The 25907-nt window shown below is 44.9% G+C and overlaps 1 long non-coding RNA gene across 1 annotated transcript; it reads left to right on the plus strand.

Annotated features, from left to right (window-relative positions):
* The first annotated feature begins 22472 nt into the window (after positions 1-22472).
* Positions 22473-25751, plus strand: LOC113459326 (uncharacterized). Its single transcript, XR_012579045.1, has 4 exons — positions 22473-23674; positions 24265-24533; positions 24910-25011; positions 25114-25751. It is a non-coding gene; the product is annotated as an uncharacterized LOC113459326 (long non-coding RNA).
* The last annotated feature ends 156 nt before the right edge of the window (positions 25752-25907 follow it).

The following is a 25907-nucleotide window of genomic DNA, read 5'->3' on the forward strand; positions in this document are numbered from 1 at the left end:
ACCTTGCCCTCCTGCAGACTGTGATACTCCCCAGAGATGCCACCACTGCCCACTAAAGCAGAAATATCAGTCATTGCTGAAAAGAGCAGGTTCCAGCTGTCCTGGACTTCCCCACATAAATGCAGAGCAACTGGACCAAGAGCAGTGGGCTCCTAGCAGTGAGCCTGTGAAGAAGGGAAGGCTGGTGGAGATACTGAGAAGTCACCAAAGTCCAGTTGGGTGCTGGGGTTTCACAGCCAGAAGAGAGAGCAGGGCTGCTCCCTGCACTGGATAAACAGAAATAAGCTGGTCTGTAAGGAATGCATGTCAATACAGTGAATCAGATTAATTCCTAAAAAGAAAAATAGGGCAAAAATCTATTTTTTTATGCCTCCTTAATTAGGTGGCTTTTGCATTACAGAAGGCAGTGCATCCAGTTCTGGGAAAAGCTCTTCTGATGTCTCCACAAGAAATCAGAGTGAACAAGGCAAGCTGTCCACTCCCCTGCCTCTCTGCAGGGTCTCAGCGTTGCTCCCCTGATGCTGGAAATAAAAACAACACCTGCAGGAGCTGAGCTGCCTGGAGACACCATCGACTCTGCCTGATTTGTTTGCTGGCTCTCAGTCAATCTGGCAGAGCCATTCCACCTGCCAGACTGCAGGGGCTCCTTGTGCTCTGCCAGCAGAGACCTGCCAGCACCCCCCTGCTGCTGGCCCAGGAGAGCAGCCCCTGGTGTGATGTGCTGCAACCTCCACTGCCCACGCTGCTGAGGCTCTCCAAAGCAGTGTGAGCTACCTTAAACTCTCTGCTGGTGAGCTCAGGGGTGGCACTGCTTGTCTGGTGAACGTGGAAATTAAAAGAACAAAGACAGGTACTCTGTTCCACACTTCCTAGCAGCCCCCTCTGCAGATTCCCCATCTCCAGGAGATAACATCACTCTGGGAGCTGCCACTCCTGCTGTCAGGGAATGACCAGGGACAGGTGTGCTTGCCTCTGAGCACATGCCAGTGCTGGACACTTTCCTCGCTCCAAACTCAAGTGGCAAAAGTGACAGCTGCAGCTGGGTCTGTGGAAGTTCCTCAGGTAGCAAATGGGAGCACCAAAAGATCAAGATCAAATTATTAATATAAATATTATTTTGTCTAATTTATTCATTGCTCTCATCTCCACAGCTGAAGATGAAGGAGCAGCCTCAGTTGCTTTGCAGCTGCTGCTGCAGCCTGGTTCTTCAGCAGCCTCTTCACAGTGAGTCAGTATCTTGAGTGGTGTGGGATTTCAGCTCACAGATGAGCAGCCAATTGAGATTGCCCATGGAGAAAAGGGAAGAAAGACACAGAGAATTTGGTGATTTCATCAAATCAGATTGATATCTGCCTCAGCTCTTGGGCTCCTCTGCAGAACACCATCACCTGGAAATCTCACATTGGGACTATCTGAGCAAAACCTTATTTGACACGGAATTTGATAAGGAAATTGAAATGTTTCAGAGTCTCTGACAGGGAGAATGTGAAGTTTTGTAGCCTTCTGACACAGACTGCAGAATATGAAATGTATTTGAAAGCAATATAAAATTCACCAAACTTCAGAACCACTGGCAACCCAAAAGCTTAAAGGTTCTGACCTGTCTCTGGTCAGACAACCAGTGGATGTTGGCTCCAAAAGCAAGATTCCTCCCCATTGCCTTGACACTAGGCAGCTTTAGGAAACCTGAATTCCCTCTCTCTGCCTCCCTCCTCCCCCAGGCACATTTTGTCTCATCTCTCTTGACTCTCTGTGTTCCCCAGGGCAGAGGTGCTCTCTCACCCATCTTAACACAGCCTCCAAAACTGCACTGATTGCAGCTTCTTGGTACTGCTTATTGAAAACAAGTCAGAGGAAACAGGCCTGGAAGAGACCTTGAGAGGTCACCAGGTCCATCTGCCTGTTCCAGCAGAGTCAGATACTAATCTAATCTGTGTGCTGGACTTTTGCCACCTCCTGCTCTGGCAGCTTGATGAAAGCTACACAATTTTCTTTAATAAACTGCTCCATGGCTGCACTGTCATCTTTACCATGAGAAAGCTTTCCCTAGTATCCAAGCAAGATTTCTGTATTGATAATTTCAGCCCCTTCATTTTGCCTTATTTTCCAAGGACATAGAGAGCATGCCCTTTTTCTAGTTTGCAATATTTACCCTATTTGAAAACTGGTACAAAACTGGTATTTCTTCTGTAGACTAAACAATCCCAGAGACTTCCCTCATATGTATCAGTGCCAAAAGCAGCAAAGTCTTGACAATAATTTTAGTCTCACTAAAGGTAACTTCTGAATACAAGCATGCAGTGAATTTTCCAACAGTGGAATACCCAACCAGGCAAGCAGAAGTGACGAGACACATCCCTTCTGCACACTTGCTGATGCTCACCATTGTTTGGCTCCACATCAGCCTGGAACCCAAAGTGAAACTCAGCCACTCAGACCTCACAGAAAGTTTGCACAGATGTATGCAAATCTGCTGGCTTTGTGCTGCCCTGCTTAGCTGCAGTTGGGTGTGGGTGTGATGGCTGGCTAGGAAAGGTGAGGAAACAGCAGCCACATTGCCCCTGGACAGGAAGAAACTATCTGCCCCAAAACTCTTGTGTGAGTTGCCTGGGGCCAGTTGGCAGGGATGAGGTGGGATGGGGTGGGATAGAGGAAGGTCTGAAGGGCAAGAAGTAGCAACATGAGGAGGAACATAAAACTGGAAAACCAAGAGCTGTGAGATGTCTGTGCAGGCCATCAGATTGTGAAGAAAAGTGGGCACTGTTGTCTAACTCAGCTGTGGTGCTTGGCTGAACAAAGCACCCTGCTTCACTGCTTCCTCTGGTGCATGTGCTGCTTGTGCTGCCTTTTTACTCCTGCTCCGAAGTGGTGATGGAGCCAAGGTGCAGCATGCCAAGGACTACGACAATTGTCTGTGATTTCCCTCTCCTACCTTCCTTGACAGCCCAGACTCAGCGCCTGGTAAAGGCTTGGAAGAAAACAGGAATAAAGCAAAACAATCCTACTGCCAAGTCAGGGGAAATGAAGCCAAAGACTGATGTAACATTCAAAGAGTACATAAATGATACCATTAAAATGCCCTTCTACACCTTATCTGAAGATCCAGAAGCTGCAAGATATCGTATGGAATTTGAGGAAAACATTATAAAGCAAGACTGGCGGTGACTAATAGCATATTAATTCACAATTACAGATGGGTGTCAGACCCAGCGAACAGCAAGCTTTGAAAGGGCCAGGTAATCCCCTGAACACCAACTGCATCCAAAGGGATCGTGCGTCTCAGGACACATGGCAAACTAGGTACAGGAATGTCTCCCTGACACTATAGATGGTTTCAGGACAGTCTTAGGAAAAGGCCAACAGCAAATAAAAAACAAATATTCTGTGTTGATGTGCAAGGCACACTTCTTTTTCCTGGAATTTACTCTCCTTTTTACCCTGAGTACACCAGGGTAAATCCTGAGATGTCCTTAGCGTGTTCACCACAACTTTGAATAGAAAATCCTTTTACTCTCTGTGCTTTGTGGCTCTTATCTAAGCATTATATCTATCACAGCTGGAACAAAACTGTCCTGTGGAAATCATGCGCTAAGCAGAAGTCCTTGCTGATGAGCAGCTTGCAAACACCCAGTTTCTTTCATGGCCATAACCACTTCTGACCTTTTCTCCATGTGACTTTAGGTTACTCTGGGCTCTCAGGTTAAAAACCCTGTACCAGCAGAGAAACTCCAGATGGAAGACTGTTTGTTTTCACCTTCCTCTGAATGTCCTGTCAAGCAATTTGCTGCTATTAAAAATCCAGGCAAACAAGATAACTGCACACACAAATCCGGTTTGTGCTGTTGGGCTTCTTTACTCTAAATACTGCTGGGTGGAGGAGCCCTGACCAGTAACACAGTGGAGTCCTCTGCTTATCTGCACCACAGCCTTGGCATCTGCAGAGGCAATGAGCCATTTTCCTTGAGTTGTTTAACCAGACACAAATTTTAGGGATATAAAACTGAGCAAAGAGTCAAAAACATTACTTCTCTTGCACAAGTACTCCACAGAGAGGGTGCATCCCATCTTCTCTGGACACTGTTTTAGGGATTGTGATGACTCCCATCTTAGTGACATTTTTAGACCTGGCTGCTCCTGCTGTGGCAGGGAGACTTTCCATCTCTTGTTGGCTGAAGGCTGATGGAACCATGCTCTTTCACTGCAAATTCTCATCTCACTCACTCCATTTTAAACCTGGAAGCTTTCCATGAAAATTAAAGGCTCAATTTCATAAGGCTCTTCCAGCTGCTCAACACAAGCCCTCTGTCAACTGGCTAGTGAGGATGGGTTTACAGCAGCCTGGTAAAGTAATGAATACTAATGTGGCTTTGACTGAGCGGACCAAATTTTTTTTTTTCCATAATAACACAAAATGTTCCCTTAGGAAGCTCATTCTCCTGGTGTCTGAAGAAGTCTGGATATGAGCATGTGCTGGCTTTGAAATCACTGAGTGACTCAACCCCTCAATAGACACCAATAGTGAGGGAGAGGTTTGGGTGGGTTTTTGTTGGGTGGAGTTGTTTTTTTGGTTGGTTGGTTTGGAGTTTGCTTCTCATTTCTTTGTTTTTCACTTGCATTCTATACTTTGACTCCATCCCAGCAAGGAGAAAGCCAGCCAGAGGTGTCTGAATTTTCAAGTCTCTCTGTGTGTCCTCCAGAGAAGCTCAAATCCCAAAGCCACACAAAGAGATCAGCAGTGCAAGAATGGAAATCCTGTTCAGGTCCCAGCGAGGCTCATTCTGCCATGTCCTCTCTGCTAGATCTTAGCAGGGTTTGTCACAATCACCAGATTTTTGTCTTTTAACAAACATGACTCCATTTCCTCCCTTGCTTATCACTATTTTCTTAGCTTGAAGATAACTTCCAGGAGATCTGCTCTCACCTTAAAGTCTGATCAAAGCAAATTCCCAGGGCTTTTTAAAAGAAGTTATAGGGGAAGAGGGTGGGTGTCTTTCTGTCTAGTAACAGTTTATTTTAATCTGCCTGTTTTCTCCTTTTGTAATCCATAAGCACTCATGTGTTTAGAAGGCTTGCCAGTTATGATAGGTTTCCTTGACGTTACTGTAAGAGGCAAAGCTAAACACAGCTGCCTGGTGCCTGGAATCCTTAGGAGTCCTGCAGGACCTGAGTTGGAAAAAATAAACTGAACTTAAAGCATACTCAAACGAAAGGGCTTTTTCAGCCAACTCCTTTGTAAATAGTCAAAAATTCTAAGTAGATGTGGTGGGACAAATTTCTGTCTGGGGTCACTTCAGTAGCTGTTCTGGCAGTCTACTCAAAATTAATTTGCTGCAGTTCATCCTCTACAAAAATCCTTGTGCTAGGAACAGGCAGTACATAAATCAGAAACCAAGACTCAACTTCGCAACTTTTATATTCATGGAAATGAATAGAGAAGAACTACTAATAGAGCAGGCATGCATCTAAATGTCAATATAATACTGCATTTGATGAGTTTTCTTTAACTGCCAGAGCTGAAACAAACATTTCAGGATAATAAGTGCCAAAACACTTTGAAATATTCAGAGAGCATATGAAGATGCCTGCTGTGAAGAGGAGATAGATGCCATCCTGCATCATCTTTGATTTTCAGTCTAGATTTTGATTGTTCATCCAAGTTTTAGAGTAGACTGATAGGCTTCTGAGTCATAGTCTGGAAGGGCAAGCCAGACATTGATTATTATCCCAGAATAACAGCAGTAGAAAGCGTGTCCAAAACTCCTGCAAGCCAAAATGCCCTACTTCTACCCATAGGTATTTTGTGGTGGGTTGCTATTTTTTAAATCCAACTTCTAAGCTTAATTTGCAGTGCAGAAGGAGAGACTTTCCCGCATATGGATATTCAGAAGAGGAGCTGAATTCAGACACTCTGCAGTTGTACCTATCTTACTGCACCTGAGCACAATTCCAAGCTCCTCATCTGGAGGCATGTGCCAGACATGTCCTAGTCCAGGCACTCACCAGACCCTGAGCTTTTCTGTCACACAGCTTTCCACAGAGAGGCAACCCAAACCAGGTGGTGAGAAACAGGTGGTGGTCCCCAGTGAGGGAGGTGGGGGCTCAAACTGAATGAGTGGACAAGATTGGCCTCTGCGCTGGTCTCTGGAATAGCCTCTGCTCCTCCTCCCATAGGAAAGGGGATCCTGAGGACACTCTGCTCCTGTGTGCTGATGGCAGCTGATGCAAATACTCCCTCTGTGCATCCCCTTGGCACAAGTGTAATTGGCCATCTGAAACCCTGCAAGGGGCCTGGGATGCAATGTGTCGCTTAAACCCTGCAGGAACAGCTGCAGAAAAGTGTTGCAACACAATGACAAATCGGGGAACGGACTCAGAGGCATTAAAAAAGGGCAAATAATGAATTGGAAAAGCTTTCAGAATTCTTCCAAGCACCAAACTTCTGTTTTATTTTCAAATGTACCACATCATAGGAAAGAGACATAAGTCTCTAATGCTTCTCCTGGAGAAACTGGAATTATGTGTTATTTTTAGGAATAGTATGTGCAGGTGTTCACCAGATATTAACAAGTGTTTAAGTATTAATTATATAAGAGGTAATTTCTTTAGCAAACACTTAATATTCTAATTCATACAGCACCTCTCTTGTTGCCTCTCTACCTTTTAAAAAATGGGTATGTCAGTAATGCCAAAACCATACTATGCAACTTACACAAATGGAATTCTTCAAAAATAGCAGCACCTGTTGTGCATGTGCTTCTCCCAAAAGTCCCTAAATTACTTGGGTGAGTCCTCAGCAGGGAGTAGATATGTAACCATGAGGTTTAGATGATGAATACAGGTCCTAATTTGTAAATCAGTGAACACTCAAAGCAATAATCATAGTAAAAACTATGAGAAATATGCAGGTTCAGTCACCCTGAACATCACAAAGAGGACTGGCTAAATTCATCAGAAACTGGTCCCTGTGTACAGCTTTCAGCAACCTCTCATACTAAACAGCAGACCACGTTGATGTCAGACCTAAAAATGCACAAACACACACAGACATTCACATAAATGCTTCCTTCTCACAAATGGAAGTCGCATTCATAATAAATATTGGGATTTTGGGAGGTTTTGTACCTACCTTCAGCACTACTGTGTTACCTTTTAGGGCCAGGTGAATTCAGCAGAAAATACTGTGGCAATATTTTGAAGGGCCGTGCTGTGTTTTGAAAAAGCATTTCTTCATCAAAAATGCATTAAAACCCACTGAAATCTGAGGTACATATCAATATTACAGAAGGCACTTGAGGTTTACTTTCCTTAGATTGATCTCACTCCTGTGTAAAGTCTGCCTCGGTAAATGCCAGCTGTTTGGTTTTGTTGTTTTCTTTGAAATTGCTGTGCCCACACTGAAAAAATCTGCTAAAGAATATCACAGTAAAAGCAACACTCTTCTGTAGGAGCTGGTCTATTTCCTAGCATGTAGGGAAAAAAAAATATCAAAGCTTAACATTACTCTTCCATGTTCAAAGACATGCCTTTAATCAATAAATTTATCTGATTCACTGCTATTTTGGCACCGCTGAAACAGTAGAGGTGTTGCATGTTCTTGTATATGACTTGAATTTGTTCCTAAGCATAAATAGGAATAAGCAGAGCATCTGCAGCTGCTCTGGATGCACTGAAATGACAAGGACTATCAAACCTCATGCTTCAGGGTACATAATCTGATAACCAGCTGAGGTCAGGGACAAATATCCCGCACGGGTATAATATTGACTAATTTGATTTATTGTAAGCCTTTTATGTCTTTCTCTAAAAAACCTTACATTAGCCACTAGATGGACCAATGGCCTGTTCTGGCATGGCAATTCCTGCATATCTAATCCACAAAAACAGTTGGCAATGGGTGCTGCTCCTGTAATCACTGAATCACCAGCACACCAGCTGGAAGGGACTCAGCCTGCCTCACCTCAGTAGCATGGAGAACTCCAGATGAGGACTTAGTCAGGAGGTGGGAAAGAAGAGGAGGCTTTTTACCATGGTGGGCACATTTATGGAGTACCTGATTTACAGACATCTGATATAGCTGATGTACAGCATCTGAAGTATGCATCACCTGACCTGGAATCCAGACAAGGGCAATAAAATTAGAGTAGAATAGAATAGAATAGAATAGAATAGAATAGAATAGAATAGAACAGAATAACGCAGCGTGGCATAGCAGAACAGAGCAGAGCATAGCATAGCATAGCACTGAACACATCTGAAGGTTGTACACAGGAACAAGAATCCTAGAACTGGAGGTGAGCCAGTGCTTGTCTGTGAAGCCCTAGCTAATCAGATGCCAACCTACTTCTTTACTTCCACTGCAGAGAAGGAGAACAGATGGGTGGGCTGGAATGAAATACAAAATAAAAGCAGGCGCCTATGGTCAACTTTACACAAAGGATGATAAAACCCCTCATTATATAACAGAAAGCCAAAGTACGTCAATACTTCCTTAATGGCACTTCCCACAGAAGCAAAATCTGCATCTGCTTGTTAGCCACAAGGTGCTTGGGTGATTATCAGTGAAAGGGAGCAGAAGGCTGTATGTGATGCAATTAGGAAGGCTGCTCAGAGAGCAATTTCACTGCTGAGATGAGGTCCATGCTATCAGAAATAGAGATTCTCCCAGACTGTAAAAATTAGAAGACAGAGTGAGAGGTTTCTGTTATCCAGTTAGCTGAGTCATAGGTCAAGGTATATTTTCCATCCAAGGCCATTCTTTCTAATATGTCACACTTCAATAACACTTGAGACTGAAAATGGAGCAATCTTTTTTGTCTGGCTGCTTTCCAGGGTGGCTGGAGACTTCTGGGCTGCACACTGACAATGCTTTACTCAGCTAAATGCAACTGTACTCTCTGTCCTCGGGAGAAAAGCAGGTTACAAAACAGCATCCTCACGTCCCTTTATGTGAGAAATACTCTGCTCAAAAAGGAAAAAAAATAGTGCACTTGGTTTCCCTTTACATTTATCATCACCAGTGAATGTATCAGTTGGAATGAGTTTCCAGCTTCTCAAAGAAGCTCTCAGTAGATAAGCTTATCTGTCATGAATCACAAACACAGGCTGCCCCACAACCTACAAAATACACATTGCCATAGCTGTCTCTAAGGAACAGCCCTGTAGACAGTTGTCTTGCCATTGCAGTGCACTGCAATATTCAGGTAACTGAATAAGTAGGCCCCAGGAGGTTGGAGTTTTTCTAAAACTTTGTGTTTTCCTCATTTGACCTATTTGCTCATATTTGGAAAAGTTTTGAGGAAATTCTTCTAGAAAATGGGACTCTGGTCTTATTTAGACTAAAATCTATTTCTTATCTGCTGCAAGATGGTCAGCAGGTGAGGGTGGCTCACAGGCAGCTCACAGGCAGCTCAGACCTCATTCTGAGCTGAGCACACTGCATGTAAATATCTCCATCCTGTGATGGTGCAGGGCTGCTGCTTCTGCATCTCTCACGATCAAGAAAATGAGCCAGAAAATCCAGCATCTCTGTCTCTTATCTGCAAAACCCCAATGTGTCGAAAAGCAAATGGAACATCTATCTCTCTCTTCCTGTTGACTGTTCAGGAGATGTGTGTGGTGATCTGTGGCTCTTGGTCACTTGGGAGAATTTCGGTATTCCAACCATAGGAAGGTAAAGCATCCTCAATACACTGGCTGGGGTAAACTGGCCTTTGTATACCTTGGACTCAGATCCTAAGCAATGTTTTTTGATTTTTTGCTGGCATAGGCTGTGAACATCAGAGGAGAGTCAACGGAAAACGACTTGGCCTTTCACTCACAACACAATTTTTGAAACTGCCCTTGCAATCTGCTTACCTTCAGGTCAGCCTCAAGACACACCCGAGCACTCAGGACCTCTGGGCAATGCCAGCAACATGCTGTGGACAGAAGGGACAGCTGCAGCACTCATCCCCAGGCAGATCTGTGAGGGTGGACTCTGAAGCACCTACAGTGGTTGTGACCATCAGCAGATGTGAAAGGGCCACACAGCAGGTCTCCAGCACTGCAGGGGATTCCCTGACCCCTGGCCTAGGGCAAAGGAGGTGACACAGAGACAGTAGCAAGCATGTGGGTAATGTTGACAGGGATGAGTAATTACTGACTCACCACTTTTCATTGTTTTTCAGTTTCGTTTTACCAGGGTGTTTGACTGCCAGGTGGAGAGCATAGGAGATTCAAATCCCACTTTTCTGCATGGGGACTGGGAACGATGGTGCTGGCATATTTAGTTTCACTCCTGAAGTCCTCTACCCAAACTGAAAGGGACCACCAAGAGAGAACCAGGGTTCACAATTTCCAAGGTGTCAAAGCTGACACTACTGCATTTCACCCCATTTCTGATTGAAGGGGGGATTCTGTTTCAAAAAAACCTTTGTTCTCATGCACAAGAAAGTGACATTTGAGGCTTTCTAAAAATAAATATATAGTTACAATGAATCTGGTACAATTAGTGTCTTAGCTCTGGAGACCACGTAGAAGAGGGGGACGAAAGGAGAGGACAATAAATTTATAATCTGGCTTTTAGCAAAGTGTAAATTTACCACCCAGACTCGCACCCATTACACCACAGACAGGAAACCAGCTGGTGGAGGGTGCAGTGAGTTTGTTGTTCCTCCTTGCACAATGACTATGTGTGTTATTGATTTCACAGGCCTAACCATGACTGGTATATTTTTTAGATCTTGCCTGTTGCCTTTTTATGTTTTCAGATCAGCTATGCATTTCATCAGCCTCCTGCCCACCAGCAATCATAAAATACGAGCCTTTGTGGGAAAGCAGAGACTTAGAAAGAGTTTCTTATGAAACGGTGGCTGGGATTGTTCCAGACACCTCCAGCCAGCTGCTCTCCAGGCAGCAGCTTTGTGATACAAGAGACAGTAAACATCAGCTTTGGAAAGTCAGACGGTTGGACCCTTTGACTGCAGGCCCACTGAACAAGTTCTCCTGACTACTGAGGCATGGCTCTGAAAATAAAAGGGCTCTTTAGTGCTGATATCCTTGGACGCCACTGTGCAGTATAGCTGGAATTAGTCCAGGGTATTCCTACCTGCTTTGCATCTTAGGCTATAAAACAAATCCAAACGCATCAGTGCTTTCCTGGTGCTTGATTTTCACTAAAGTATCTCCTGCTGTTAATCCTGGCCAGTCCAGCCTTGGGCAATGCAATGTCACTGGGCTGCTGCATGGCCAGTGGGAACCAGAAATAGATGCTAGAACTGGTGGAGTGACATTTTCTCTTTACCAGTGTGCAACGCAGAAACTGTACCGCTTTGCATAAATTCTACCTGCAGAAATTCTGCAGCCTGTGCTTTCCTCCTCACTGTCTGTAATATTAGCCATGTTAGAAGAAGGCAGCACTGCTGTGAAAAGCACTTTTTACAGATGAGGCAGGACCCTCTCATATTCTTGAGGGCCTTATAGTAGCACTACAGGAAAGGCATAGGTGGAGACCAGAGGGTGACCAGCTTACCCTGTATATGGGGAAAGTAAATAGGCTGGGATTCTCCAGCAGGGAAAAGAAAATTACATGGAATGTAAAATCCTGCAGCTTTCCAGATAGGTCAGAAAGTGTGTAATTGCTCACTGCAGGGGAGGAGCAGGGGAATACTGAATTAAATGATCAGGGACAACATTTCAAAGAAACTAAAAGGAACACTCTTTCACACAAAATATAATTCAGGAAGGAGAGTCACTGCCATAAATTTTTCACTGCCATAAATTCACCATCATAAACTTTTGGAATACCAAAAGTACTAACAGGTTGTCGTGGGGTGACAGCCTTTATCCCAATATCGTGTGTTATGTCTGGCAGCTGTGCCTTTTCCCCCCCCCCCCCCCCCCCCGGCAGTCTGGCTGTGGCGGGATGGGGAAGAGAGGAGGAGGGGGGGGGGGGGGTGTGACCAGGCACTTTTTGGCTTTGGCTGCTTGGCTTTTGCTAGCTGCTGCTTGCTTGCTTGCTTGCTTGCTTGCTTGCTTTTTGCTTTTGCGCTGTTTTTTTTTTTCCTTTTTCTTTTGTTCTCTCTCTCTCTCTTTCTTACCCTCCCCTGAAGATACTGGACCGGCTCCGGATCCTGACCTGCAAGCTCCAGGACACCCGAAGCCTGCTAGAGAAGATTCGGCGCCCTCCACAACACAGTCTGGTCCCTTTTTCTTTTCTTGTGTTGGGGAGTGTTCTTTTGTTACTTGTAAATAAATAGGTTTTGTTTTCCACTTTGCTCCTCCGAGGAATTCCTTCCCGAACCCGGTGTTGGGGGAGGGGTGGTTGGAGGTTTGTTTTGTTCTGGGGGGCTCCCTCTTGGAGATTTCCCCTAATTTGTCCTAAACCAGGACAATAAATTTTTGGTGCGTTGGCCGGGAAACCGGAGGCCAAAAACAGTGGAAAAAAAACCTATAACAATAATATTTTGGTTTTGGTTGTTTTGTGGGCATATTGGTGATTCATAATGTCATTTGGAGTGGAAGCTTGCCGGTTTTTCTGGTCCCTAGGGGCTTTTGAAGTTTTAATACCTTTGTGGTCCCTAGGGTTATTTCCTTACCCCAAAATAGCTCTGATGTTGTCCCTAATAAGTAGCTTTTGTAAGCGGGGGGCACTAACCAGAATAATCATTGTGCTGGCCTTATGTGTGATGATGTGTCGGATAACAGTGCTGGACTTTATTTCAGGAATGTATGGATTGTTGTCATGGCTGTGTACTCAGTTTGTTTGGGGAGAAGAAGAGGAAGGGGCTTTTCAGCCTTTGTCTTCCTTCTTCTCCTACAAATTGTTGACATCTCTATTAGAAAATACTGACTTTCCCCTGAGTTTGAAAGAAACCATCTTTCTGGCATTTAATTTATTAAGCCTTGTCTATACTGTCTGGAGTGTATATAAAATGAAAGCTGAGATTTCTAGAGGGGTTAGAGAGACTCCTGATTCAGGAGTAAAACAAAGCAGGAAAAATCTTGACTGGAGTGGGAAATGGGAATATATGGGCCAGACTTTAAAGGAATTTTCTGATCCTATAGACTGGGACTTTCCATCTGATCAAATTCAGAATCCAGTCGAGGTGGCAAAGTATTTGAGGGAGAAGTGCCATGGTAATACTAAGGAAGAAAGGATTACTGCAGTGAGCTGGGCCTTGGCGTTTGTTTACCGTACTCTGCTAGATACTGTGGAGCAGCAGATAGCAGAAAGGGAACAGGGAGATAAGTTGGTTACTATCCCAGTGACCCAGGCTGCAGCTAACATCCCAGGCTCCAGGCTAGCAGCTGAATCAGACAATAGGCCCCAAACCATGGCTGTTGCAGCTAATACAAGAGGTGGAAAGTGTAAAGGCAAGACCGATCGGAAGGTGGAGGATGATGACGATGATGCAGAAGAAGGACCCTCACCAAAATCAGAGGCCACATCAAGGGGCACAGAATCTGGAGCCAATATTGACTCCTTTTCTCTGAAGGACCTCAGAGGCCTAAGAAAGGATTACAGCCGACAACCTGACGAATCTATTATTAGTTGGTTAGTCCGCCTTTGGGATGCTGCAGGGGAGGTTACGATTTTGGATGGTACTGAAGTGAGGCATTTGGGATCCCTGTCACATGATCCTGCCATCGATCAAGGTGTGATGAGGGGGGCTAACCCTCACAGCCTCTGGGAACGGGTCCTAAGAAGCGTAGCAGAACGGTACCTGTGTACGGATGATCTCTATATGCAGCAGACACGGTGGAAGACCATAGAACAGGGGATCCAACGCCTGAGAGAGATGGCGGTCGCAGAGCTCGTTTTCTCAGATGACACAACAACTAGGAATCCGGACCTGGTACCATGCACTCCGATAATGTGGAGGAAACTTGTGCGACTTGGGCCACCTGAATACGCTTCCGCCCTAGCAATAATGAAGCGAGATGATACGTATGAGACTGTGCTCGATATGGCAAAGAAGCTTCGAGCGTACGCAGATGCTGTGCATGGCCCAACTCATGCCAGAATTGCAGCAGTGGAAACCCGACTGCAGAAACTAGAAGACAAAATAGAGGAGAATCATAAGAAACTCCGGGAAGAGATTAAGGAGGACCTTATTGAAATCTCAGCCGTACAAATTAGAAGCCCTGGTGTCCAACGCCGGCGCTCCTTTGATGGGGAGAGAAGGTACATCCCACGGGCTGAGTTATGGTTTTTCCTGCGTGAGTCTGGAGAAGACATGAGAAGATGGGATGGAAAACCCACCGCTGCTTTGGCACAACGGGTGCGTGATTTGAAGAGAAGAGAAAGTATAACCAAAAAGATAGCAGCTCCGGTCGCTCGTAGCCGAGATGTTAAGTATGACGATGACATGTCCGATCCCCTTGAAGGAACTTCCAAGGCATATGCCCAAGGAAAGAAGGACAATCTGGCTTAGAGGGGCCCTGCCTCCAGCCAGGAAGAGGCACGGGAGAACCGGGTTTTTTGGAAGGTGTGGATCAGATGGCCTGGCACATCAGAGCCACAAGACTATGAAGCATTGGTTGACACTGGATCACAATGTACCTTAATGCCATCGGAACACGTGGGGACAGAACCTGTTTCCATTGCTGGAGTGACGGGGGGATCACAACAGTTGACGTTGTTGGAAGCTGAGGTGAGCTTGACTGGGAAGGAGTGGCAGGAACATCCAATTGTGACTGGTCCAGAGGCTCCGTGTATTTTGGGCATAGACTTTCTCCGGAATGGCTATTACAAAGATCCTAAGGGATTCAGGTGGGCTTTTGGAATAGCCGCAGTTGAGATAGAGGGTATTAAACAATTGAATACCTTGCCTGGACTATCAGAGGACCCATCTGCAGTAGGACTTTTGAAGGTAGAGGAGCAGCGAGTGCCAGTTGCCACCTCAACAGTGCACCGCAGGCAGTACCGGACGAATCGAGATGCTGTGATCCCCATCCACAAGATGATTCGAGAGCTGGAGAGCCAAGGGGTGGTCAGTAAAACCCACTCACCCTTTAACAGCCCTATCTGGCCCGTGCAAAAATCTGACGGAGAGTGGAGATTGACTGTGGACTATCGTGCCTTGAATGAAGTGACTCCACCACTGAGTGCGGCTGTACCGGACATACTGGAACTGCAGTACGAGCTGGAGTCCAAGGCAGCAAAGTGGTACGCGACCATTGATATAGCTAACGCGTTTTTCTCCATCCCTCTGGCAGTAGAATGCAGGCCTCAGTTTGCTTTTACATGGAGGGGAGTGCAGTACACCTGGAACCGATTGCCCCAGGGGTGGAAACACAGTCCTACCATCTGTCATGGACTGATCCAGGCTGCACTAGAAGAGGGTGAGGCTCCAGAACATTTACAATATATTGACGATATCATTGTTTGGGGGAACACGGCAATAGAAGTGTTTGAGAAAGGAGAGAAGATAATTCATATTCTCCTGGACGCCGGATTTGCCATTAAGAAGAGCAAAGTCAAGGGACCTGCCCGAGAAATTCAGTTCTTGGGGGTGAAGTGGCAAGATGGACGGCGTCAGATTCCTGCGGATGTTATTAACAAAATCACTGCTATGTCCCCACCAACTGATAAGAAGGAGACACAGGCTTTCTTAGGTGCTATAGGTTTCTGGAGGATGCACATCCCTGAGTATAGTCAGATTGTGAGACCCCTTTATCTGGTTACCCGCAAGAAGAACGACTTCCATTGGGGCCCTGAGCAGCAGCAAGCTTTTGTCCAGATCAAGCAGGAGATCGCTCATGCTGTAGCCCTTGGTCCAGTCAGGACAGGACCAGATGTGAAGAATGTGCTCTATTCTGCAGCCGGGAGCCATGGTCTGTCCTGGAGCCTTTGGCAAAAGCTACCTGGCGAGACCCGAGGCCGACCATTGGGATTTTGGAGTCGGAGCTACAGGGGGTCTGAAGATAACTATACTCCAACAGAAAAGGAAATCTTGGCCGCCTATGAAGGAGTCCAAGCCGCCTCAGAGGTGATTGGTACAGAGGCACAACTCCTTCTGGCACCCCGACTACCGGTGCTGGGATGGATGTTCAGAGGAAAGGTTCCCTCTACCCACCATGCCACCAGTGCTACTTGGAGTAAGTGGATTGCCCTCATTACGCAGCGCGCTCGGATTGGGAAGTTAAATTGCCCTGGGATTCTAGAAATAATTACAAATTGGCCCGAAGGTGAAAGCTTTAGTGTCGCAGATGAGGAGCAAGAGCCAGTGACCCGGGTTGAGGAAGCTCCGCCATACAATCAGTTGCCAGTAGAAGAAACACGTTACGCCCTATTCACTGATGGTTCTTGTCGTGTCATAGGGATAAAACGGAGGTGGAAAGCAGCTGTATGGAGTCCCACTCGACGGGTTGCAGAGGCTACTGAAGGAGAGGGTGAATCCAGTCAATTTGCTGAAATCAAAGCTATTCAACTGGCCCTAGGTATTGCAGAGAGAGAGAGGTGGCCAAGGCTCTATTTGTATACCGATTCTTGGATGGCAGCCAACGCTCTATGGGGATGGCTGAAGAGATGGAAAGAGGCCAACTGGCAGCGCAGAGGAAAACCAATTTGGGCTGCGGAAGAGTGGAAAGATATCGCTACTCGGTTAGAGAAGTTACCTGTGAAGGTTCGCCATGTAGATGCCCATGTCCCCAGAAGTAGAGCTAATGAAGAGCAGCAAAACAACCAGCAAGTACATCAGGCTGCAAAGATAGGGGAGTTGAAGATAGATCTCGACTGGGAGCATAAGGGAGAGTTATTCTTAGCACGATGGGCCCATGATGCCTCAGGCCACCAGGGTAGAGATGCCACCTATAAGTGGGCACGAGACCGAGGGGTGGATCTAACCATGGACAGTATCTCTCAGGTTATTCGTGACTGTGAGACGTGCGCTGCCATTAAGCAGGCCAAGCGACTGAAGCCCCTCTGGTATGGGGGGCGGTGGTCTAAGTACAAATACGGGGAGGCCTGGCAGATTGATTACATCACACTGCCCCAGACACGCCAGGGCAAGCGCCATGTACTAACCATGGTAGAAGCCACCACAGGATGGTTGGAAACCTACCCTGTGTCCCATGCTACAGCCCGTAACACTATCTTGGGCCTTGAGAAGCAGGTCCTTTGGAGGCACGGTACTCCCGAAAGAATTGAGTCGGATAATGGAACTCATTTTAAAAACAATCTTATTAATACTTGGGCTAGGGAACATGGCATCGAGTGGGTATACCATATCCCCTATCATGCACCAGCTGCAGGGAAGGTGGAAAGGTACAATGGATTGTTAAAAACCACCTTAAAGGCATTGGGAGGGGGGTCTTTAAAAAACTGGGAGCAGCATTTGGCAAAGGCTACCTGGTTAGTTAACACTCGAGGTTCCACCAACCGAGCGGGTCCTGCTCAGTCTGAGCTCCTTAATATAGTAGATGGGGATAAAGCCCCAGTGGCCCATGTCAGAGGTTTGTTGGGAAAGACAGTATGGATCAACCCTGCCTCGAGTACAGACAAACCCATCCGTGGGATTGTCTTTGCTCAAGGACCAGGTAATACATGGTGGATAATGCAGAAAGATGGAACAACACGGTGTGTACCTCAGGGAGACCTGATTGTGGGATGAGACTCATATATGACTGTCATTGTTTGTTGAATGTGAGACAGAAGGAAACTGTAAGTGTCAAAGGTTTGAGCAAGTAAGATGAGAGGAATGCGTAAGTGTCAAAAGGTGTGAGTAAGTGAAATGAATGTTTTTTATTGTATGTTCACGATATGGGATAAGGGGTGGAGTGTCGTGGGGTGACAGCCTTTATCCCAATATCGTGTGTTATGTCTGGCAGCTGTGCCTTTCCCCCCCCCCCCCCCCCGGCAGTCTGGCTGTGGCGGGATGGGGAAGAGAGGAGGAGGGGGGGGGGGGGTGTGACCAGGCACTTTTTGGCTTTGGCTGCTTGGCTTTTGCTAGCTGCTGCTTGCTTGCTTGCTTGCTTGCTTGCTTGCTTTTTGCTTTTGCGCTGTTTTTTTTTTTCCTTTTTCTTTTGTTCTCTCTCTCTCTCTTTCTTACCCTCCCCTGAAGATACTGGACCGGCTCCGGATCCTGACCTGCAAGCTCCAGGACACCCGAAGCCTGCTAGAGAAGATTCGGCGCCCTCCACAACACAGTCTGGTCCCTTTTTCTTTTCTTGTGTTGGGGAGTGTTCTTTTGTTACTTGTAAATAAATAGGTTTTGTTTTCCACTTTGCTCCTCCGAGGAATTCCTTCCCGAACCCGGTGTTGGGGGAGGGGTGGTTGGAGGTTTGTTTTGTTCTGGGGGGCTCCCTCTTGGAGATTTCCCCTAATTTGTCCTAAACCAGGACACAGGTCAATAAAAGAGTGTGAACATTGGTCCTGAAAGGGTAAGGTGGAGAAAAGATCTGGAAGTCCCTAATGCATGGATTTTATTAGAGGTTAGGTAGGTCCCCTTTCTCTGACCTCTTTCTTTTATTCTTTTTCAGTAGCTGCTACCAATAACTGTTAAAGACATGATATTGTCTTGATGGGCTTTTGATTTGACTCAGTGCAGACACTCTTAGGAGGTTTAATGGACCGGCTCCTCTTTGGAACAATTCCAATGTCTTCAATGAATAAGAAGCAGAAATGATTTCCTACATGTCTGACAATTCCTGCTTTGTTTCCATTTCAGCATTTCCTAAGGCTTAAAAGCAACTCTTAGCCTCTGAACTTTTCATTTGAGTTCCTGTCTTGGTTCTCTTAGTTATGCTCAGCATTACATTAAGACAAGCATAAGGAAAAAAATATACAGTATTGGTTTATTAAATTGTCACAACAAATAGTGCCAAATGAGGGGCTGCAATTCCCATCTGTCCTGGTGATTGGATGAGGATGTACTTCATTACTGCCACTGTGGACCTGGGCAGTTTGGAGCACTTGGCAGAGGGGGCAGATCCCAGGAGCAGAGGTGGGAAGCCCTTGGAGCACTGGTACAAGGGCTGGGCACGGCTGAGTGACCGTGGCCAGCTGGGTCAGGCCCCAGCCCCTGAGGCTGCTCCCTCAGCCCCCAGCTGCTTCTGTAGAGGAGGGAGGGCCTGGAAGGTCAGGCCAGGTGTGTGTATAAGTGTGTACTCATATACACAACCTCCCAATTAATATCATGGTTCTGTTTCGGTACATTACAGGACACAGGCAGTGTTTCAAACCTTAAAAGTTGCAGAAAATGGTATAGCTTGCTGTGGAACTAATTGATTCTGAGTTTTGGTTTAGTCATATGATGACTCCATTTTAAGATAGCACTAAAATAAATTAAACATTTATACTATTTTTTTTTTTTTTGCTTTTTAATTTTATTTATTTGCTCTTCTTTTAATTTCAGGGCTTCAGAATATATTCACCACCTCCTGGGACCCTTTTGTGGGCTGTCAGTTCTGCATTTTTTTTAGGTTACAAATGAGTTTGCTCTGCAGGTTTGTAGCTTGAACCAGAACTGCTGCTGGGAAATGCAAATGCATGAAATGAGAGACCCTCCAGGCACCACATGAATTCATAGCACAGATTGCCAGTGCCACCTAGAAAACAGAATGAGATCAAACACTAATTCATCCATGTCTGCAGGATGCTCTAGAATCCAGCATGGCTAAAATTGCACACATCATCCTTTTGAAAATTTGAGTTACAGTTCTCCTAAACAGAAGGATACAGACTGGCCATCTCAAGGCATTATGAGACTTGTAAATATGCTTGCATATATTTACTGCATATATGTGTTTCTGTAGGCAGATTTTGTTCTTAATGTAAATTGCTTTAAAATTTTCTCAGCCTACATTTATTAACAGATATTCCTGTGCAATGCAATTCTGTCTGTGAGACCCATTGGTGACCTTCCCTTGCAAACCAAGATGCAATCAGTGTGGTGAAATCTGTACACTTTTCTACGATCCCAGTAAGTAGATTTATGATTTAATAATCAGGAAAAAATCAGATAAAGAAAACCCTCTGGCTCTGTCAACCTGCTAAGAGCACCTGATTGCTCCAGAGCTCAGTGAGAAGTCACAGTTTAATACACTCCACTTGGTGCTGCCTCACCAATGCTGCTTTGTACCTCTCTATTGCCCAGGAAGTCTGAGGTTAGTTTTATTGTTCTGAGCCTTCTGATTATGCTCAAGCTAAAATGAGGGATTGCACATTTCAATTTGTGGTGACCCTGTCTTGTGAAAGGGCGTTGCTATGAGCAAAAATAGAAATGAGGCTTTGACCCTGTGTTTTAAATCACTTATTGTCACTACAGTGTAGAGTCTTGATTTTGCAGAGCTTCTCTACCTGCACACTTAAAGGTATGCTTAAGACCATTTGTTTTATCCAAATAGAGCTATGTATTTAAACCCCTATCTATGCATAGGAGCATGGCTCAATGAAGTTGTAAAGCAAAATGGGATAACTGAGGTTTCACAGCAAGCCAGAATGAATCTGTGACACAGTCGTAAACAGTATACAAATGATGACACACATCACAGCTAAAGTCATAGGAGGAAAGGAACATTTCTGGCACAAGGAAAAGATTGACACTGACAGCTAGTGGGGGGAAAATACAAAAATCAGAAATCACACCAACAACACACACAAAAGTTGAAGCTGTCACCATGCTAAGATCTCTAGAAAATAAAATAAGACACTCTCAGTCTGTCTAGCCAGCATCAGAAAATGAGGCAAAAACATGAAACCAAAGAGGAGTATAAAGTCACTCCAGTTGCTCCCAGATGCCCCAAGCAGGGAAGGGGGAGAGATTAAATCAACTGTTTTGAAAGAGAGGGAATCCAGTGCATCCAAAAAAGGAAAAAAAGTAAATTGAAGCCCACATTAGTGCTACTGAAAAATGGACAGTCTTTTTTTAAGGAGAACATGATCTGAGTACAAGTAAAATGAGTTCTCTGTTAGATTTGATTTAAGAGAAAGAAAAAAGTTCATGGACAGACCACAGGACCTAAAATCCTGATTTAATTTTAACAAACTACAGTGAATGATGCAGAGGGAACAGAGAGAGGGAGCTAAGTAGATGAGAGGTTAGTATAGATTTCAGAAAAAGTAACTTTTTCAGTAATTTTATTATACCTAACACAGCACCTGTTACTGCTTGAGCCATTTGCTTTCTCCTCTTTGTGAGCTTCATATTTATTCTAGAATGATATTAAGTTCTGTGTATACAGATGCTACAGGATCTGAAAGAATTAGGAGAAATGTGTCAGAAGTCATCATTTGTTTCCTCAGCCAAAAGTGTCCAAAGAAATGCTGGATATCCTATTTCTTCAAATGTTTGCTACCCCAGACACAGAACAGACAGCTGTGTATGAGCTTGTCCTGGCAAAGGAGTGGAGAGGGTAACCTCATCTACCCTTTCAGCCTCTGAGCTTTGATGATTCATATTTTGCAAGAGCAGCTTTGCTTATAAATAAGAGCAGGTTTAGCAAGTGAAACCGGTTAGCCTTCAAACAATTAATGCATGCTTCCTAACAGAAGGCAGAGCTTGAACCCAAAGAGCAAACTGCTCTTGCTGTGAATGCTTTCCAGAGTTTAATTTCACATGTAGGACCAGTAGCACTCACAGCAGGAAGGCGGAATGAGCCATGTGGGGATGTTGGGAACTGGGATGAGAAAGCATTGCAAAAGTACTCGTAACATAAATTGCTTATCACTCTGTGCTTTGTTCTTCAAACAGAGATGATTTTGACACCGTATCCTGTTTCAAGGGAAGAGGTGAACCAGGAGAGTGCTAGACCGAAAGCTAATCCCAGCAGCATTCTTGCCATCCTGAATGGCAGCACAATTGTTTCTCACGCAATGCTGTAAGAGAAGAGAAAATTAAAAAAAAATAACAAAATTAGATTTACAAAGTGGGACTGTGTATTTGTTGCCCTGTTACTGTATGGACAGATTTGTTTCAGAAAGGAGGAAAGAGCAAAAAACATCATTCTGGCTTGAAAGAGTTCCTATCTGTTTTCAGAGTCCTTTAGACTATTTTATATCATAAAGTGTGGGGCAAAGGATGTTCACATATCCTGGTAGTTACAGAAACTAAGGAAGTCTCCATCCAGTTTATCTCCAGCTTGGTACTCCCTTATCAGTTATATCACAGCCAGCTCAACTGAGATAAAGAGAGCCTTCTTCTGAGGAAGAAAGGATTTTGCCCATTTCAGGGCAAGAGCACACATCCTCAAATCAGTTTATGCTGGCTGCCATTTTGTAGGAGCTTTTACTCCTTAGAACCACCTGCCCAAGTGACTCCACTTCACCAGCTTTGTAGGAAAAAAAAATTTATATTCTTCCCATCACATTTCTCTGGATTGGATGGTTGAAATGATGCCTTTGGAAAATAGCAGAATAGTCATGCTTAGGAAATAGGTACAAGGATCAATTCCAGTTGCTTTCTTTCCTTTTGTTTTTTTCTTTTTTTTTTGGTGCATGTTCCTACCAATGGATTTTGTGATATCCTTTTTTTTCTTGCTCTATTTTTTTCCTGTTTGTGGGTAGATGAAAATGTAGACAGCAGTATGTTTCCTAAAAAATGCCTGTTTTAAACAAGGCACTATGCTGATTCACAAATCAAAGTCCAACATTCCTCTCCTGTCCCATCTCAGCACAGATCCTGTCACAAGTGCACCATAGCATCGGATTTACTTCTTCAGGGAAAGGGAAAGTGATTTTCTTACTGATGTGATAGGTAATTCATCCTGTTGTGAATCAGTGAAATCAGAGCAATCCAATCTATACTGGCAAAGATTATCCTGCTCCTTCAATAAGGTGTTTTCCTTGTCTGCCATTGCTGCATCCTGTGAAGCAATTATGCTTGGCCAAAATCTTCCCTGATTCAGACTAAACAGCATATTGCCAAACTTTGGGAAATATGGAGGTGTCTCATTGAGGTGGAGGTCAGTCATTTAACTTTGTATAGGTGAGAATAGTCCAGTGCTTTGTTCCTCTGGCAGAGAGCAAGAGACAGTGGCAGGAGCAGTGCAAAAGCTCAAGGGCTTTTTCTTCCCCTCTAAACCCCTGTGGCGGCCATCCACCCCAGGACAAAATGGGGTAGAGACATTCCTGCCATGATCCACTGACATGTAACACCAGCCTATGCTGGGATGAGTGGATTGCCTCCATGGGGGCCTGGGAACTGAGGCCGACAGAAAACCCTTGGCAAATGTGTACAAATAGACCCTGTCCTGGCCCTGAGATATACAAACAACCCAGACTTCTATGACGCTTGGCTTTTTCATTTAGTTTGAGTATTTTAAAATGGGTGCCATGAACCTGTTTTCCTTGATGCCTTTTCCACTGTGGCATGGGAGTAGTAGCCTCGTGGCATTTCCCTGTGTTTTTGCCTGTCCACAGCAAGTTCCTGAGGAACAGAGCAAAACAAGAATTTTGCCTGGCTGGCTTGGGGCTGAGCGAGTCACTTGCTTGGGAAATGTGACTGTCACATGTGGGGACTTTCTGCTTTCACAGATCACAGACAAGGAAGAAGAGCAGATCACTGGTACAGTGCTCCATGGCAGCCTGGGGAATCCAGAGATGGAGAAATAAAGGGATATGGATCTCTAATTCAGAGCAGATTGAAAAAACAATGTCGGAAAAAGGATCTGTATTTATACTCATAATACAGAACACAAGGATCACTTCATTCAGCAGCTGGAGACACAGGGAACATCCATATCCTAGATTTAGGTTTGCTTATTGTGCTTTTAATATGGGATTTAGCTTATTAACTTCTGGCATACATATGTGAGCCAAACAGATTCTGCTTCCTAAATTATAGTCAATGGAAGGAAAGAGGCACTTCCAAGCCATTGTTCACTTTATCTATTGTAAAAGACTTCTGCAGGCTGAGACAAATTGAACTTGTACTGTCTTTCACCTGCAGTAATTGTTCTCTAATCCTCACAAGGTAAAGCATATCACAAACCCATAGTGAACCTCCAATAAATACAATCTGCTAGAAGTATCCCAGTAAAGGTAATTTTTTACTTCATTAGACAGCTTCTTTCACTAAGCAGCACCTTCTAAATTATCCCCTGAACATCATTTATCCCACACCACAAATTAGCACTAAAGGAGCCTGCTGGCAGGGTCATGTGTCTATGAATGAGATTCACACTCAGATATCCTGCCCAATCCTCCCTCTGCATTGCTATCACTGTCCACAAGCACTGCAGGGGCAGTGAACTCTGCCTACCAAAGTGCCTAAATGTGCTTGTCCATCAACTTGCCACCCAATCCCACCTCAAAGTGTGACTTGTCATATATCTGAATTTCAGAAAGCTGAGAAGGCATCACAGCCCATCTCCTCCTGCTAGCACAGGATGATGAGGAGCTCCAGATGCTCCTGGGGATCACATGCACCCTAGGAGGGCTCCTTTGAAGAGGGAGCAATGGGGACCCTGCACAGTGGCTGGGCAAGCTGCCTTTCCTAGTCCAGCTGCCAGCAGATCAGAGGATCCCATGAGCAGTGATACCGACACCGGCATGGCACATCCCGGGGTGGCAGAGACACCACCACTCTGCATTGGAAATGCATGAAGCAAAGGTGGGTAGTGAGGGAGCCAGGTGGGAGCTTCATGCTAAAACACACAGGACCTGGCAGGTCTGAGGACTGCAGCTGATGGTTTCAGGGAGGGGTTGTGTTTAACAATTCTGAGCTGGAAGGACAAGTTAGTCATGCACATGGCCTAAAGCAAGGAAGGCAAAGAAATGAAAGCTGGGGAATCCCAAAGAGATGAGAGGTGCAGCTACACACACTGCAGTAAAGAAAACCCCAAACTTCATTTTGGGAAGGGCAGCTTGCTCCAGTATAAGAAGAAGCACACAACCTTGAGTGTTTGTCCAAGTGAGCATCTGTGAATGGTGTGTTTACATTCTTCCCCATATTAACATGGACATGTTTTTGTCTTCTGCTTAACCAGGTGAGCAGCTACTTACATCTGATACAGCCTGATGCAGGGGTGAGCTTGACTGTGGCAAACAGCCTTTCCTCTGTTACTCTCAATGCTCTAGTATTTGTGCATGTGAGTATGAGGCACATTCTGTAGACTTTTGTCCTAAATGGTTAGAGATGATGGCTCACAAACAGAGCAGATTGAAATAGTACCTATTATTTATCTTCTTAGTGTATGGGGCACAGATCCATGGAAAGCTTGAAGGTTCCTGGCAATCTGCTGGTCCAAACCTTTGGAAGCCACTCCTCGAGGAGTCCTCTCTAGGTGACCATTGGAGAAATTATCATTTTGCAAGAGAAAAAGCAAGACTATCACCACCCAAGTGGCCTGAAATGAGGTGAACTCAACTAAGTCACAGCAGAGCTCTGTCTGTAATCCATGCCTAGTCATGTAAGTTATTCTTAACTTCCATTACATATGTACAAACAAGGAGGTGGCACTATCACCTGTGGTACTCTTCTGGGTGCCTTCTCTTACCCATAACTGCATACAAGACTGTCTCAGACCAAGAAATTGCTGATTGTGCCTTGGAGTAACTGAGGCACACCCTGACACAAGGCAGTAAATACTGGGCAGCTCATACACAATAACATGTTGTTTAGAAAAAACTTGTCAGCCTACATCACTACCTAGTAGCAAAGTTTTGGTTTCTACATGCTAGGTAGACAAGAAGAGATGGAGAATTTGGGCTGGTTCTGTAGTAAAGATCTGTCCTACTCATGCAGAAACACTATCCAAATCACAGAGGATCAGGAAAATCAACTACAGGCTCCCTGAATTTCTATATGAAGCAATCACAGTTACACAACTCATAATTGAGTTTACTGCACTTCACTCTGTGTTCTTTATTACAGTGTTGACTAATGAAGTCTTACTTTAGAATAAAACTCTGCTTCTGGTAACATTGTGGTGTTAATATAATTATTCATTGTCTGTGTGTTGTGCTTGTGCCAGTGCTGAAGAGC

The sequence above is a fragment of the Zonotrichia albicollis genome, chromosome 2 (genome assembly GCF_047830755.1).
Source record: "Zonotrichia albicollis isolate bZonAlb1 chromosome 2, bZonAlb1.hap1, whole genome shotgun sequence".
Lineage (NCBI taxonomy): Eukaryota > Metazoa > Chordata > Aves > Passeriformes > Passerellidae > Zonotrichia > Zonotrichia albicollis.